A 15237-nucleotide genomic window follows, 5' to 3' on the forward strand; every position below is an offset into this window, starting at 1 on the left:
TAGGGAGAGATGAGGGTAGCCCTTCCTCCGGGCTCTAAAGACGTCCGTCTCTGTTTGGCCTCACCGCACGTGAATGAGAGGCCAAACAAAAAGAAGCGACATGAATGCAAGCCACACAGAGTTTTTATGGTGCTTGGATATGAAGTGTTGATTAGTGGGTGGATTCTCCTTCCAGAAATCCAAGTTTTCCAAGTGAGGTATCGGACATTTTTTTTTTCTAATTGTAGTTTTTGTAACGAATGGCTATTTATAGAGCGAGTATCAAAACCTTTTGGCTAAATAACAGATCCTGTAAAGATTAATGAGATTCGCTCAGATGATTTGTTGTGATATTCGATTAACAACACGTCCATTGATCAGCCACCTGTTTTTCACCTTCGTCTGAGGGGGAGGGCAGCGATCCTACCTCCCTGCCCATGGCTTCCCTACAGTCAGCCTCTCCACTATCTGCAAACTAAATTATCTACAGGGGTACCTCAAAGGGCAAGGCCAAAGATGTAATGAAAATATATATAATGTAGTATTTGTTGTCTAAGGTTTAATAACTATTGTTCTTTCTATCGCATGAGTATTCCTGACTGAACTTACAATATTAGTCCCTTCTTCATACAGATTAGCCCCTTAGTAGCCTATGCCCCCAAATGTGCTCAACGAGTTGCAACACAGGGGATTTACAATGAAGGCACTTCCGTGTTAATACCTCATAGCTTCTTAAATAAAAATAAATAACTGGCATAAAAGGACAATGCAGTCAACAGCACAGAATTCCAAAATATATGTCTTTCTTGCCTAACTATTTGGGATGTAAGTATATCTGGCAAATCTATATACTCTGGGGAATCTTGCTTACCCTTAATCATTAATTAAAAGATGCCTTTTCTTGTTTTATTTAACAAAAGTTTTTTTTTCTTCGAACGGTTGGATAATTATGGTAATATGTACTTAATTAAATGCATTTGGTCTCTTTGTTAGGTAGTTACAAATTTAGATAAGACGCCAAAATTCTAAAAGTGATAAATGGACTAAATGTTTTTAACAAATGCAACAAACTACTGGGAATACTGATGAGTAAATTAACCGATTTTAAATAATACTACACTATACCTATATAATGGATGTGCATGGTGGAGAAAATCTCTGGAACTGTTTTGTTAGCTACAATTACTTTAATTCAAATATTCAATCCCTACCACTGCAGCAAGTGCAAATCTAAATCTAAATATACAATAACACCACCATGTAATTTTAGCAAGCACATTCTGTTAGCTTCGCTTTCCCACTTTACATATTCACATTTGAGCAATCAGTATAAATGTTCTGATCTTGTAAAAAAAAATGTAGTTGCCAAAATGACATGTAAATGTAGAAATCCCCTAGGCCTACTTAGATGTTACCTTAGTGACATACCAAGTGAACAGGCCAGGGATTAAGGAAACTTCAAAAGAAACACATTCTCATTTAAAGTATGTTTTACAGACACTCATTTCAACCCTCTTGAGAAATATTCCTAAATTAGATTGCTGCAAATTTGTGATCTTGATATTCAGAAAGAGCCTCTTTAGGGGTGGATTTAAAGAGTTGTCTACGTAGAAAATTAATTTTCAGCATATGCAAGAATATCAATAAGTAAAATTGTATCTGTATGACATTTTAGATTAATTTCCAAATCCATATTTATTTTTTATTTTTTTTTAAAGCTTATGATTTGCATCTTCTTCTGAGCACTATTATTCTTTTTTGGTATTTATAAAAATGAAGCACCAAACATTTCAGGTGTTTTGGTGATCCTTTATTAAATTGTACTTTTAAACTGGACAAATCCATAGTAACGTTATAAATGAAAAGCTTATATCTAAAACAATGCTTATGTCTATTTACTAACAGGAACATTCATACACTGTTACCTCAGTGATACAGTATATCAGTGACAGAGCCAAGTCAATATTAATTTGGAAACCTGTATATTTGACCTTTGTAACTGTAATCATTAACAGACCCTGGTAATTTATCTATGATGTATTGTTTGGTGTTATATAATTGACCTGCTTGGGCATATTTATATACAATATCTCCAAGAAGCCATCATACAGAAAAAGACTACAATCCTTGAAGGGCAGATAGCAGATATTTTGTTAGTTATGTACTGCACAATAATACAACTAATGTGCTTATTATTGCATAAGGTACTGCATGGAGGACACGGGTTTCCACAGACTGCATGCTGCCCTTGGACAGTAACACCCCACAGCTGGGCCCGGAGGACTTCTATCACGTCCAGCCCATAGAGGTGTGGAAAATGTGTCAGCAGCATTGCTAGAACTGGCTCTGTCAGAACAGAATACAGAATAGTTTACTATTTTTTCTGTAAAATTGACAATATGACAATATTTAGTGACCAGTGATGTGAATATTATAGTGATGCGGTAGAGTCATGTGGCAGTGTGAAGCTGCAAAACCATACTCACTCTTGACTGCTCTTGAATATGAATATGCAGCCGAAATCTTGATTTCCATTTCGTCAGCCTTGAACAAACCCATATAGTCAATATTTTCTAACCAAACTGAATGGAAGCAGGCCCATTCAATGAAAAAGTCTTATAAAATCATCCCATTAAGGGTTAATTGGTACCAACTATAATTATATAATCAATATTTATATAATTATATACACACAAATACAGATTTGGTTATGTTAACCTTGTCTTTTTAATAAATGGAACATGTACTTGAATGTGAACCAAATCTTGAATATCTTGCTTGACAAATATGAATATAAATCTGGTAAACAAAGGACATTGCATGGCAGAATATATTATTTTCCAATATATCATCTGTATCAGTTGGCCTGTATTTGAGTATAGAATGCTAAATTAGCAATGTTTTAGCTGATGCCTCCAATGTGCAACCTCATTGGCTTACAGTTTTATTTTTAATATTATTAACATGTAAATGCAGCACTGTTGAGTGTTTAACCCTTTTGGGTGCTATTTGTAATGCACACATTGGCAAATTCAAGTGTTCTATTTAAAATACTACATTAAGCAATGTTGGTTATAATATTGTTATCTTGAAAGACTTCACAGTGCGCGTAGGTATGCAAGGCATTATCAAGCCTGGCAAGCAACTGAAATTTTAAAGGATTCCATTTTTTTATTCTCTCTGGAATAACACAGATTGCAGTTGTGTGAAAAACAATTGTGCTCATATAAGTATAGTTCACAGGTAAGAGAGACAGCGTAAACTAGTTTGAAAAAATAAATAAATACCACCTTTGTAAACGACCAAGGTTTCATTGTAAATAAATACATGTACCTTGTTTCCAAGGTATGATAACATGATTAATATATTCTTGTTTGGGGAATGGGCTGTTTTACAAACTGGTTCATATAAGGGCATGGCATTTATGTTTTTAAAAATGAGGCCTACAGCATTGGAAAAAAAAACAATACACGTCTGCAGGTCATGTTATTTCAGTGATATGTTGCATTTTTTTGTTTGAAAAAAAAAAAAACTACAAGACTTCTGTTGGACCTGATTAATCAAGGAATTATGAAGAAAGTAATAGCCTGAAACACATCCTCTTTGGTTAATAAAAATCATTGAAATATGACTCATTTTGAGGGTTTGTATAGAACGCAATCAGGCAGTGGCTTTCAGTGACTCATTAAGGCTATTACAATAACACAGATCAATGGAGCTTTTAAGAAATAAAAACCTAAAATTATTTCACAACCTTGTAGACTTTTAAAATTCTGTGTCCCTGTCACCAGCTGCTATTCATATTCTTGTACTCTTAAGAAGCTCATACATTCTTATTCTGCAAGGCATTTGAGGCAAAAAATACTTTAATTAAAAAACTCCCAGTCACATCTGCTGTTATTAGGCAAGGATAAAATGTGCAGTTGAAGGACACTGATTGATGATGTGAGATGATTCTCTCTTCAATAAATGAACAGAACAAAATCCTCAGCAACTGGAATTAATTTAATTCATTACCACACGAAAAATATAATGAGACCACTTCCTTGGGAAGATGTCCGCTTTTTTCTTTCTGTCTCTCTCTGATGTTCTTATGGTAGCACTCCAACTAACCAATGTTCAATTTATTTCGCATTCAATTACAGGAGCCAAACTTATAGCATCACTGCATTGACACTATGAAACAAAGAACAAGGAATCCAAGTTGTACATCATAAAGACTATGGTAATGGTACGTTTAGTCACAGTTATGGAACTCACAAAAAAATAAAAAAATACAGTGTCTACTGATTTGAAGTGTAGAAACCCCCTGTGCCAAAATCTGTACAAGCATCACAAGTGTCAAAACTTTAGTTTTTACCCCCAACCCATAACCCCAGTGACACCAGAGACCAAATACATCAGATTCCTAAAGATCACAGCTTGGACCAGCTCTAGTTTCTACCTGTTTTGTACACAGTTTACACTCAAATATTATCTCAATTATTTAATATGATCTCAATTATTTATGATAGGCTTCATACACAGACACCTTGTTCAGTACACATATTCAGATATGTCACACTAATTTAACCAGCACTTAAACTTACAACAGTAGGTGACAGACACCTCTGATTATCGACTGCAGTGCAGTGGTGCAGATGCCTGCAGACATGTTATTGCATGCAGGTGGTTGTTGGTTCTAATTATGATTTCAAATACGTATTTTTTTTTTAAATCCTGTAATTTGTATTAAGACATATTGGATATACCAATGCCTTTGAGTAAACCTAGTTATTTTGCATTGGGTACACTGTAAAACCAAATATCTAAGAATAAAGCGCTATGTTGCTTTAAACACATCTTGGTGTTTGAATTGTTTTAGATTACACCTTTGAAATAGTTTTGTATTTGCAGTGAAAAAAAATTATAATAGTATTTCATTTTTACAGCATAAAACATACTCAAAACATTTCTGTCAATTTCAGCTAAAAGGCTTCAAGATGATTTGATTACAGAGGTTGATGTATCATTGATCTGCTATCATATTCATGTATTGTGACATCTGTATTTTGAAATACAATGCAACCTATTGTATTTTTACAGCATAACAGATACATTATAGGTAATTTGATACAACGGCTAAAAGCAGTGGCATTATTTAAGGGCACAATCAGTGACTGGGGGCACCACGAAAGGAAAGGACTGAGCCATGTTACATGGTGTGGGTTATTTTAGGTAAAACAAAATAGAATATTTCTAGATAAATCAGCCACATCCGTAATATTTATTCACATTATCTTCTGTAGTATTAACAGGACAGTAAAACACACTTATGGGACTAATCCAGAGCCTTCCTCATAATGGTATGCGACAAAGTGGTTTGCAGTGCGCAGGTGTAGAGGTGATGTGATATGTAACAGAAGACAGACAACAAAGTTTACGGTCCAAACAGATCTTTATTTTGTTTGTAATCCGGGTCATTGTCACCGTAAATAACAATCCCAGGCAATACACAGCAATGTGCATTGCAGTGTTTTAAACAACAGGTTAAATCCAAAGTGAGTGCTGACGTGCAAGTGGTGAAATACAATTTATTTGTGTACAGTTGTGAAGTGTTGTCCGGGTTGGTGCTGGCCTTAAGTGACAACTCCTGGTACGCATTAGCCATCTAATAAGTATAATTAGACACGACAAAGCAAACAAACACTAAACACTCATGGTACGTTTTTGGTTCTCCTTTAGCGGTTCGCTCACAACCATAACAAAGGAACAGATCGCTTAGCCACGTCCCCTTTTGTACCGTCAGTCATACCCCCTTGGTTAGTGAGTGCAACCTTTTCTCCTCCAATCCGTGGTTGCCACATCACTTCCCTTCTGGGGCGATGACTTGGTGTACCATGGCTCCGCCCCCTTTCTAGATGGCTGACTTCCACCTTTCCTTGGAATGAATTGTCAGACCATCTAGTCCGGGGCACACTGTTCCCTTTACACAGCACCCTCACAGGTCGGAAGGGAGATTTATAACCAAGATTCTTTCTTTCTCTGTCACAGGGTATTATAAATCACAAATGAGAAGTCAACTATTCTTTGTTAAAGATTTGTTCCAATATATCTTATTTTGCATATAAATGTCATTCTATTGTATTGAACCTCTCACTCAACTGCATGAGATGACATATTGAGCCAATAATAGAGGTATCAACCGAAATACCTACAATACCTCCACATCTCTAGTATAAATATCTAATATGTCTCAGAGAGTAGGTGCATGTGATATTTCACCTTTGACATAAGGTTGCATAATTGGGCATCCTGACTATTAACTTGATTCCACGCCTGCACGGGTTCAGACACTGCATGCTACCAGATACTGATGCATTTGTTTCTGCTCAGTTTTGCGCTTATGTTGCAGTTTGGTATAATAAATGTCACCTCTGTTTCAAGACAACTCATTTTAATATGACAGGGCACTATTGTATTAAAATAGGGGGTGGATGGAGAGGTGGAACTTCAAGTAAGTTTGTAAAGTTTATAACCCAACCCCTGTAGACATGGGGGTATTTTCCTATGATTAAAAAGCTGCACTGCCATATTTGAAATAAACTAAACAAAAACAAATTGCTTTATAACTCAAATGTTAACATTGCATCGACAAGGCTAAAGTAAAATGTTCAATTCTCAAGTGCACACACACACACACACACACACAAAAGCAGGGTTTAAATTACAAAATGATACTGTACAGTATCTGGAAGAGAAGGAACTGGAAGAGAAGGCAAGCCTCACAGCATGATTCTGCATAATATTCTGCTGTATCCAGCTAATAAGCTGTAAATAATAGTCTACGCCTGTTCTTGATTTTTTTAGAATGCATATTTTGTATAATGAAGAAAATTAAGTTGGATGTAGGCCTTAATTGTATTCTAAATGTATTCTTCAAGTAGCAGGTCAGAACGTTATAACCGTTGGTTATGTATGTATCTCCAGCAATAAAAGGAAATGGTATACAACAGGGCTTTCCAATCCTGGTCCTGGAGGGCCGGTGTCCCTCCTGGTTTTTGTTCTAACTGTACCCTAAATTACTTAATTGGACCAATTAAGTACTTATTAGAATTAATTAATTTAGGGTACAGTTGGAACAAAAACCAGGATGGACACTGGCCCTCCAGGACCAGGATTGGAGACCCCTGGTATACAGGATTGCTCAAGCTGTCATAGTAGCAAGGCATGTGTAAAACATTTATTTTGATCTGCAGCCAGGGAACTGTTAACAAGTGGGTTAATAAAGAGAGTTTATTAATAAAGAGCTCAAATTTGTCATGCATTAGGGAAGATTAAAATTACCTGGGGCTTGTAATTGTATATTCTTTTGGGATGCCTATATCTTGTTAAATTGGATGTTAGGTTGAAAAATGAATCATTCTAGTATTTGCTGTGCTGTCAATGAACTGCTAATATTATTATTATTATTATTATTAATATTATTATTATTATTATTATTATTATTATTATTATTATTATTTATTTCTTACCAGACGCCCTTATCCAGGGCGACTTGCAATCGTAAGCAAATACATTTCAAGTATCACAGTACAAGTAATAATACAATAAAATAATAAATAATTTATTTCTTAGCAGACGCCCTTATCCAGAGCGACTTACAAGATATCACATTATTTTTACATACAATTACCCATTTATACAGTTGGGTTTTTACTGGAGCAATCTAGGTAAAGTACCTTGCTCAAGGGTACAGCAGCAGTGTCTCCACTGGGGATTGAACCCATGACCCTCCGGTCAAGAGTCCAATTAAGAGCAAGATAAATAAAATGACTTTGGTAATAGTATGGTGAATCTTTTGAATCCATCACTTTTTAAATTAGCATCAATGTACTGTACAGTATGTTACACTACCAGATTACAGTGGAAATTAATTGGTATGTTTAAACTGACTCCTACACTTCTATGTATCACAAAGTAAAAATAAACAGTTTGGCAATTTTCCAAAGCTGCTGTATAATCCAGCAAACACGTATCTGTGGCAGGATGAAATCCCTTAATGTATATAGTGTATGTTTGGGAATGTAAGGTTGGCAGGGATGTGGTTAAATCTGTCTCTGCCAGCAATCACAGATGTGGCCATTCCCCAGTTAGGTAACTGGTGCTAAATGGGGAATGGCCACACTTATGATTGCTGGCAGAGACAGATTTAACCCCATCCCTGCCAACCTTAAATTCCCACACACACACTTTATATATATATCAAGTGCTTTCACCCTGCCATAGTATCTTTCATTACTTTGCTAGGAATGTAGATAATGTATTTTACATTTACTAACGGTACCAATTCATTCAATTGATGTATTTTTGGATATGTATTTTATGTTTTAACTACATTGACTGCAACTAGCCCTAAGCAAATTTCAATTAATTCCAAAGCATAAAAGGGTACTATACACATGAGCAACACAAAGCTTTATTATCATATTGTAACAATGCTTGATAAGCTTCATCACATTCATCACACCACGTTTCTGTGCAGACCAAAGTAAAATACCTGCAGTTAGTGATATAATATACATTCTGTTTTGGGGTAAACAAACACATGCAGTAAAAGTGGAAGCTTTCTTTTTAATATGCTGTGAAGGAAACTGCATTTATTTGTTTCTATTGATTGTGGAGATTTTCAATCCTTCATGGGTAAATATATAGCAATTCCAGTAAGTTAATTATTGTTTATTGGATTTTAATCTTCAGAGGTACCCAATATTTACCGATGTAGGTTTTCATTACAGAATAATTATATATATATATATATATATATATATATATATATATATATATAAACCATTAAGCAGTAATGTTTGTTATTATTAGACGGCTGAACGCAATCCGAAGCTGTCGCCAAGAGCCAGCACATATCCGGACATCACTGCACTTGTTTCACGATAAACGTGTGGTTGTTTAGGAAATGGGACTGCTATTATTTTGGGACAAACCCGTGGATTATAACAGAGCAATACACGCCGCTGTATTACCTGTTCTCATTGTTATTGTTTACTGCCGTTTTGTCATCAGACTTTCGATTGTAGAAATAAAATATCATTGCACCTGGATTATCGTTGTCTATCTGTTCATTGATCACTGCTGCATTCTTGCACCTGCACACTTAACCACAGCACCATATTTCAGTAACATCAAAATTATATTTTTATTTTCCACTTTCGGTTTGCTTAAAAAGAATGCCAATATGCTACTCTATATGTATTCCCTTTAAATGCTAATGTCTGCATTGCACACCAATTGTCTATTAACTGTGCAGCAAGTATCTTGGCCACATCTGAAACATGGATTTGGCAAATCTATAATGGTTAGAAAGGTGCTGTGAATCCTGATTTGAGGGCTGCTAACTTATAAAAGCCTCCTGTCTATTGTGACCTTTTCAGTTTCAAACATTTATGTTTCACAGGAAAAAATAACTGGATTTAAAGTCAACCTGTCTACAAAGAATCCTATTATCTATTCCCAAGGGTAACCATTACTGTATCTTTCCTTCACACACATGAAGAAAAACTTCTAAAACAGGCTGTGCGATGCACACAAATCTGTAAACACACTCATAAATTGAAAACTAAACAAACAAAATACATGATTCCTGATGCATGGAAACACATGGCAGGAATTAAAATATCAGACACTAAATAGTCCAATAAACCTTCACACATTATTAGACCTTAGGGGCAATTTATCCCAGACACTTATCCCGGTTTCTTCATCTCAAGGTTATCCCTGGTTCCCTGGACCTCCCTTCAGGAAAAGGAATTAGAATGTGCACTAGCAGTCAACATGTTGGCACAATTTGAAGTTATCAGGGATAAGGGACTTTCAGTGATAATCCCGGGATGCAGTCCTGGGATATTTCCCTGTACTGTAAAAGGTTAATGAAATACCAAGGGGGCTTAACCTGATACAATAAACTGATGAAACTGGGCACCAAAAATGTATATTTTAATATTTAAAGAATCAAGAAAATATTATTTTTAAATAGTATAATTTGTCAAAAAAAAAAAAAAAAAAATGTAAATCTCACCCAGTAGCAAAAATAATACAACTGTTCCTCCCTCATCAGCAGGAGAGCCCTGTTTCTCTTCAAGGTGACTGGTTTAATTTTCTATTAAAGTGACCTTTGCCAGAAATGTTTTGACTGTAATGATTTCCTGTCCCTTTTACTCAGCAATCTAAGCAAAAGAACTGGCACAGGCCTGTTGTATGTTCTTGGTGCTAAAATGTAACGTGAAGTGAGCTGTAAAGAGAGGTCTATGGTGACAGTGATAGCAGTGGGAAAAGTTACTGTTTTTATCAGCACTGAAGCCTAAGTGTTGAGATTCTGACTATAAACTTTTTGCTACAGAGACTACAAGACAAAATAAAAAATAAATATAAAAACAAAGAAGTGATTATAATCCTTTTACTGCATGTCACAACTCAATAAAAAAAGATCTAGGTATTCTGCAAACTCTTAATATGGTACTTAAATTGCAACAGGTAATGGTTTACTGTATTAGAGATATTTAGGTTTCAGTTAACTTCAAAAACAATCCTAATCGCAGACACAAACAGAAAACACAATGCACACACTTGAGAATAGTTTGAACAGCTGTGAAAAATGTGATGGATGTTTTCTTTTTATCCTTTAATGCGAGTGCAAAAAAGAATACAAAAATAAATAAATAAATATATATTTTTACCCTGACCTGCTTACATGGGTCCAAAAAATCAGGTCACTCATATCCACCGTTTCTTTTGTAGCATCAAAGGTTTGTTCCTACCAAGTTTCAAAGGAGTTGGATACAAAGAAGAAAAAAAGGATTTAATTCAACATTTGTAGAAGGAACTTTGATCTTCAACACAAATTCAAGATATATGTTATCAATTATAATTATTATTGGCATAATAATTTATTTTATAATGTCTCGAGCAGGGGTGGATAATTACAGTCCTTGCAGGTTATTCTGTTTCAGGTCTTTCAGCCAGCCTCTAAATTGTTTAATTGAACTGTTTCATCCTATGTTCAGGTACAACATATTTTACTACAGTATACCCACCCCCCCCCCACGACTTATGCTGTTCACCCCTAAATTTAGATTAAAGGACTGTAAACCTATTCTAGGTCTCAATCCAGTAAAAGCTTCTGAAATGAAGGTTTGAACCAACTTTCCTGCAGGGAAAGGAACTAGAATGTGCAGTAGCAGTTAACATTGGACAAATGTATAGGATTCCATCATGGATAAGGAACTTTCAAGGATAATCCCAGGATGTGATCCAAACAAACTGCAACTATGCAAAAACAGTGGAATGTGAAATAAAGACCAGTTTTGTCATAGTGTATTAGTAGATACTGTAGTTTGAAATGTTAGAAACCTAGATAGTTTATGGTAGTATTTTTTTTAAATTTATTTATTAAGAATTGTATTGTAATGCAAAAGAAATTCTAGAATTCTAGAAAAGGCCATTCGGCCCACCTATGCTTGCTCGCTTTGATGCAAGCATGGTCTGTTACCAGGTTAGTAGGGGAAATAAAACCTCGGAGAATGTGGCTAAACGGACCGCCCTTCCCCCAGACGGCTAGCTAAACGTCTTATTATGGTCACAGAGAGGGTCATTCAGTATCCCATATCTTTTGGGCTGAATCCATTGCAGTTGTTTATTTTTATCATTTTATAGACCTGAATGAGGACAAATATAAAACTCTTCTCTATGACGTCCTTGGCTCAGTCAGCATATCATGATGTAATCAAAACTAGCTGCTTTCTTAATAATGGTTCTGAGGCTAACCACCTAATCTATTTGTAAATCTCCTGTCATTGGAGCATTATAGACCAATTACTGTGCAGAAATTTCAGGAAATTACATTAACCTAATGTGGGCTAAAAAAAAAAATCTTACTCAGAAGGTTTAAGTGTGAATAACCTGCATTGGTTGATTAAGTAGAGAGTCTGCCATTGAAAGCAGAATTGCCTAGTATAATTCTATATGTATATATCTGACTGTAGACATATTTCTGAAATGCCAGGTAATATACAGGGTGTTACTCCTAATTAGTCTATGTAATTAAGGGACTGTATTGAGTGTAATTGTGACAGTTTCTATGGGTAGCACTTGGCACCCGAAGCCTCTTCAATTAGCTAGTCTTAAAGGACTCTTACAGTGCTAATCAAGGTTAGCTAACAAGGACATTTGTGTACCTCTTAATAGAATTAGCAGTGTTATCACTGATCCCCCTTTTCTTGTTGGTAATTTGCTTATTTTTACTGTGTGTGAGAGAATGAGATAACATGTACAAAAATGTGTCTCACTCTGTTAGAGTCAAGGAATTAAATTCTGGTATGCTGGAAAGGTGATGACACTGTGTGTTTTGTTACTAGAAAATCAGTGAGGATTATCAGCTTCATGCTCTTTCTCTTTAATTGATCATTTGTAAATCCTTTCTCCCTTATGTCCTCTGCTTTGTTTGCTTGTATTTGTTCATCAAAAACGGACCATATGTGTTGTAAGGAAGATAGCTACATTATCTTACATGTGGCAGCATGATTAAGTACATAACTACACTGAAAAACATACCATATATAGCATTTTTCATGTATTTCTGAAAAGCTAAACAGCTTTTGTTTGCAGTGTTAATAACAATCAACAATGCAGCAGCTTAATTATTGTGAATAGACTTTCTTTTGCTGGATAAATAACAATTTTCAATCAAAATGTATGTTCATTCATCGGGCCCTTCAGTTTGCCAAGAGTGTATTACTTTGTATCCAATTTGGATTTTTAGCACAAAAACTAACCACAAATGAGATTCATAGCTAAGCTGGTATCTCCAATCATTCCGCAAAAGAGAGTCTGGGCAGCTGCCAGTCAGCAGTATCTGGAACGCATTGATACTGATTTTGAGGGAGTGGAGATAAACTTTGCAACAAAAGTAACTAACTATCCAGTCCAATGTCCTGATCACAAATAACATGCCATCTCTAAAATACTGTCAAATAAACAGGCTTCCCAACTTAATAGGAATGCTTGCAACTTTGCTTTCTGGCACTGCAGTTTAAAAAAAATAAAAATACATCAACTCAGATTGAATCGATTACATGTGTGCTGAAAATGGATAATGTGGATGTGTCATATAATGTGGATGTAGCAGTTTTTTCTTTATTTCTTGCATGTGTGTATATACTAGGCTACTCTTACGATCACCGCCATGTGAGAGTTTCTAAACTAGATTATAGATAAGCAAGGTATTTTTAAATGTAATAGGCTATATTAAATTCACCTGTGCTTGTCTGAGCAATGTAATCAAAAAAAGCAGTTTGTGATATTGTGCTACAGCAAGAAAAGTACTCAGAATGCAATCAGAGGCGCTGGAATCAACTCATTAAATGTTCCAACTCCATATAGTTTAAAACGCGACAGTGGAAAAGAGGTGCGTGAGAGTAAGCTTGAATCCTATAGACTGCCATTGAGCTCCAAAGGAGGCTGTTTGTGAGATAACACTAAAAATCCTGTGCAGTTATCCAAGAGACCCCTCTTGATTGTGTATGTATCACATGTAATTTGGCTGTTTTTGCAAATGTGAAGGTTTTTATTCAGACCACATGCTGATCTGCAGCTGGTAAAATGAATATACAGTTCAGTACAACAATTTATTACATTTACCTACGATGGTCGTGTTTAATCTTTGTGTCAGGAGAGAGTGCTACATGGTTCAAATGTGGTTATAAAACCATCAACTAAGCATCCTGGATATATTCAAAGGCTTAAGATCAGATGGTTTCCTTTCACTTGAGTGTTCCTGAGTTGCTGTAGGGCTTTTGTCTTTGAAGCCCCTGCCCCTTGGAATGTATTGTCTGCTGCATTGAGAGAACTATTGTTGCCTTCATGGTACTGTATATACAGTACTGTATTTTTTGGTATATCACCTATGGCCATTGTACAGTCTGCTTCTCTGTAGGGTGAAACATTTTAAACATGGAGTTATGAAGCCTTCAATCTAAAGGTTTGCACCAAAGCATGCCATATAATGAATCATTTCATTAGTATTACTTTCCTCAACCCCCGTCTCTCTATCTGTCTGTAGACCCATTCACATCATCTTTCTGCTAACCTCACTGCTCATCCACAGTCCTGTGGCTTTTACACCATCTTTAATAAAAAAATAACCCCCCCCCTTCTCCTTTCTTCCTCTGCCCTTATAATCTTATAATCTTATAATCTGTCTGCCATCACTTTTTGTTCCCATCTCCTTTTCTTCATTAATTGTCTTACTTTCCAAGTTTCTCTAAATAATACTGCGGTAATACTGAAATACTGAAACTGAAATATTATTACATTAACAGGTTTCTTTTCATTTTAATTAATACTGGTCTATAAATACATCTCATCCTCATCTAGTACATCTCCGACTCATCAGCCCCTAGTCATGTTTACTGTTAGAGCATTGTAAATTAGAGTATCCTGGTACACAATAAGATTAGTATGTGTGATACCAAGTAAAGAAATTAAATGAAAAATATCTGTTGTTTTAACAGAATCCTGCCTTACTGACTTTATACCGAATTATATTCTACTGAGGTTAGGAAAAAACATATATATATTTATTTTTTATGCATTATAATAACCCTGCAGGTAAAAATTAACCATAATCTTACACAAACTGTAATGTTACCAACCAGAGCTAAACTTTACCTCTTCTGTATGTCCTAACACACCGTAACAGTAACCTAATTCACCCTTCACCATGTTAATTGCCCTTTCCAGTGAAGAATATAACTAAGAACCTGCATGTTATATAAGACCAGACTGTAAATATATGACACACTGGGGTGCACCTTGCAGTGCAACAGCAGTTCCCAGTGGGATAAATTACTCAAAACAATGCAGCAATGGAATCCTTTTACTCCTATGCAAAAACATAAACAGTGTGTGGAACAGGCACAACCTAGTTAACTAGGCACTTTAAACACATCATGCAGAAACAAAGGGCCTTGAAATGAGGTTAGCATAGTGTACTACAGAGGTATAAGATTTATGGCCCTAATAAAAAATCTTTATGGAAGGTATTTTGCGCTATGGGAATTATGCTTCCCGAGCGGAAGGCGAGGATGCTAACGAAAGTCAAGGTCCACTACCACATGGAAGAGCCTTCACCAAGAGGGCACTGGATTTATCTTGAGCTTGGAGCGGCCAGCAGATTCACAGGGATCCGAGGGACTGAAGGGACGGAGG

The 15237-nt window shown here is 35.7% G+C and overlaps 1 long non-coding RNA gene across 1 annotated transcript in view; it reads right to left on the reverse strand.

Annotated features, from left to right (window-relative positions):
* Positions 1 to 15237, reverse strand: part of LOC131738090 (uncharacterized) — a 30892-nt gene that overhangs the window by 10894 nt on the left and 4761 nt on the right. Inside the window, exon 2 of the long non-coding RNA XR_009329612.1 lies at positions 10716 to 10786. This is a non-coding gene — a long non-coding RNA (uncharacterized LOC131738090). The remainder of the gene's footprint in view (positions 1 to 10715; positions 10787 to 15237) is intronic.

The sequence above is a fragment of the Acipenser ruthenus genome, chromosome 10, assembly GCF_902713425.1.
Source record: "Acipenser ruthenus chromosome 10, fAciRut3.2 maternal haplotype, whole genome shotgun sequence".
Classification (NCBI taxonomy): domain Eukaryota; kingdom Metazoa; phylum Chordata; class Actinopteri; order Acipenseriformes; family Acipenseridae; genus Acipenser; species Acipenser ruthenus.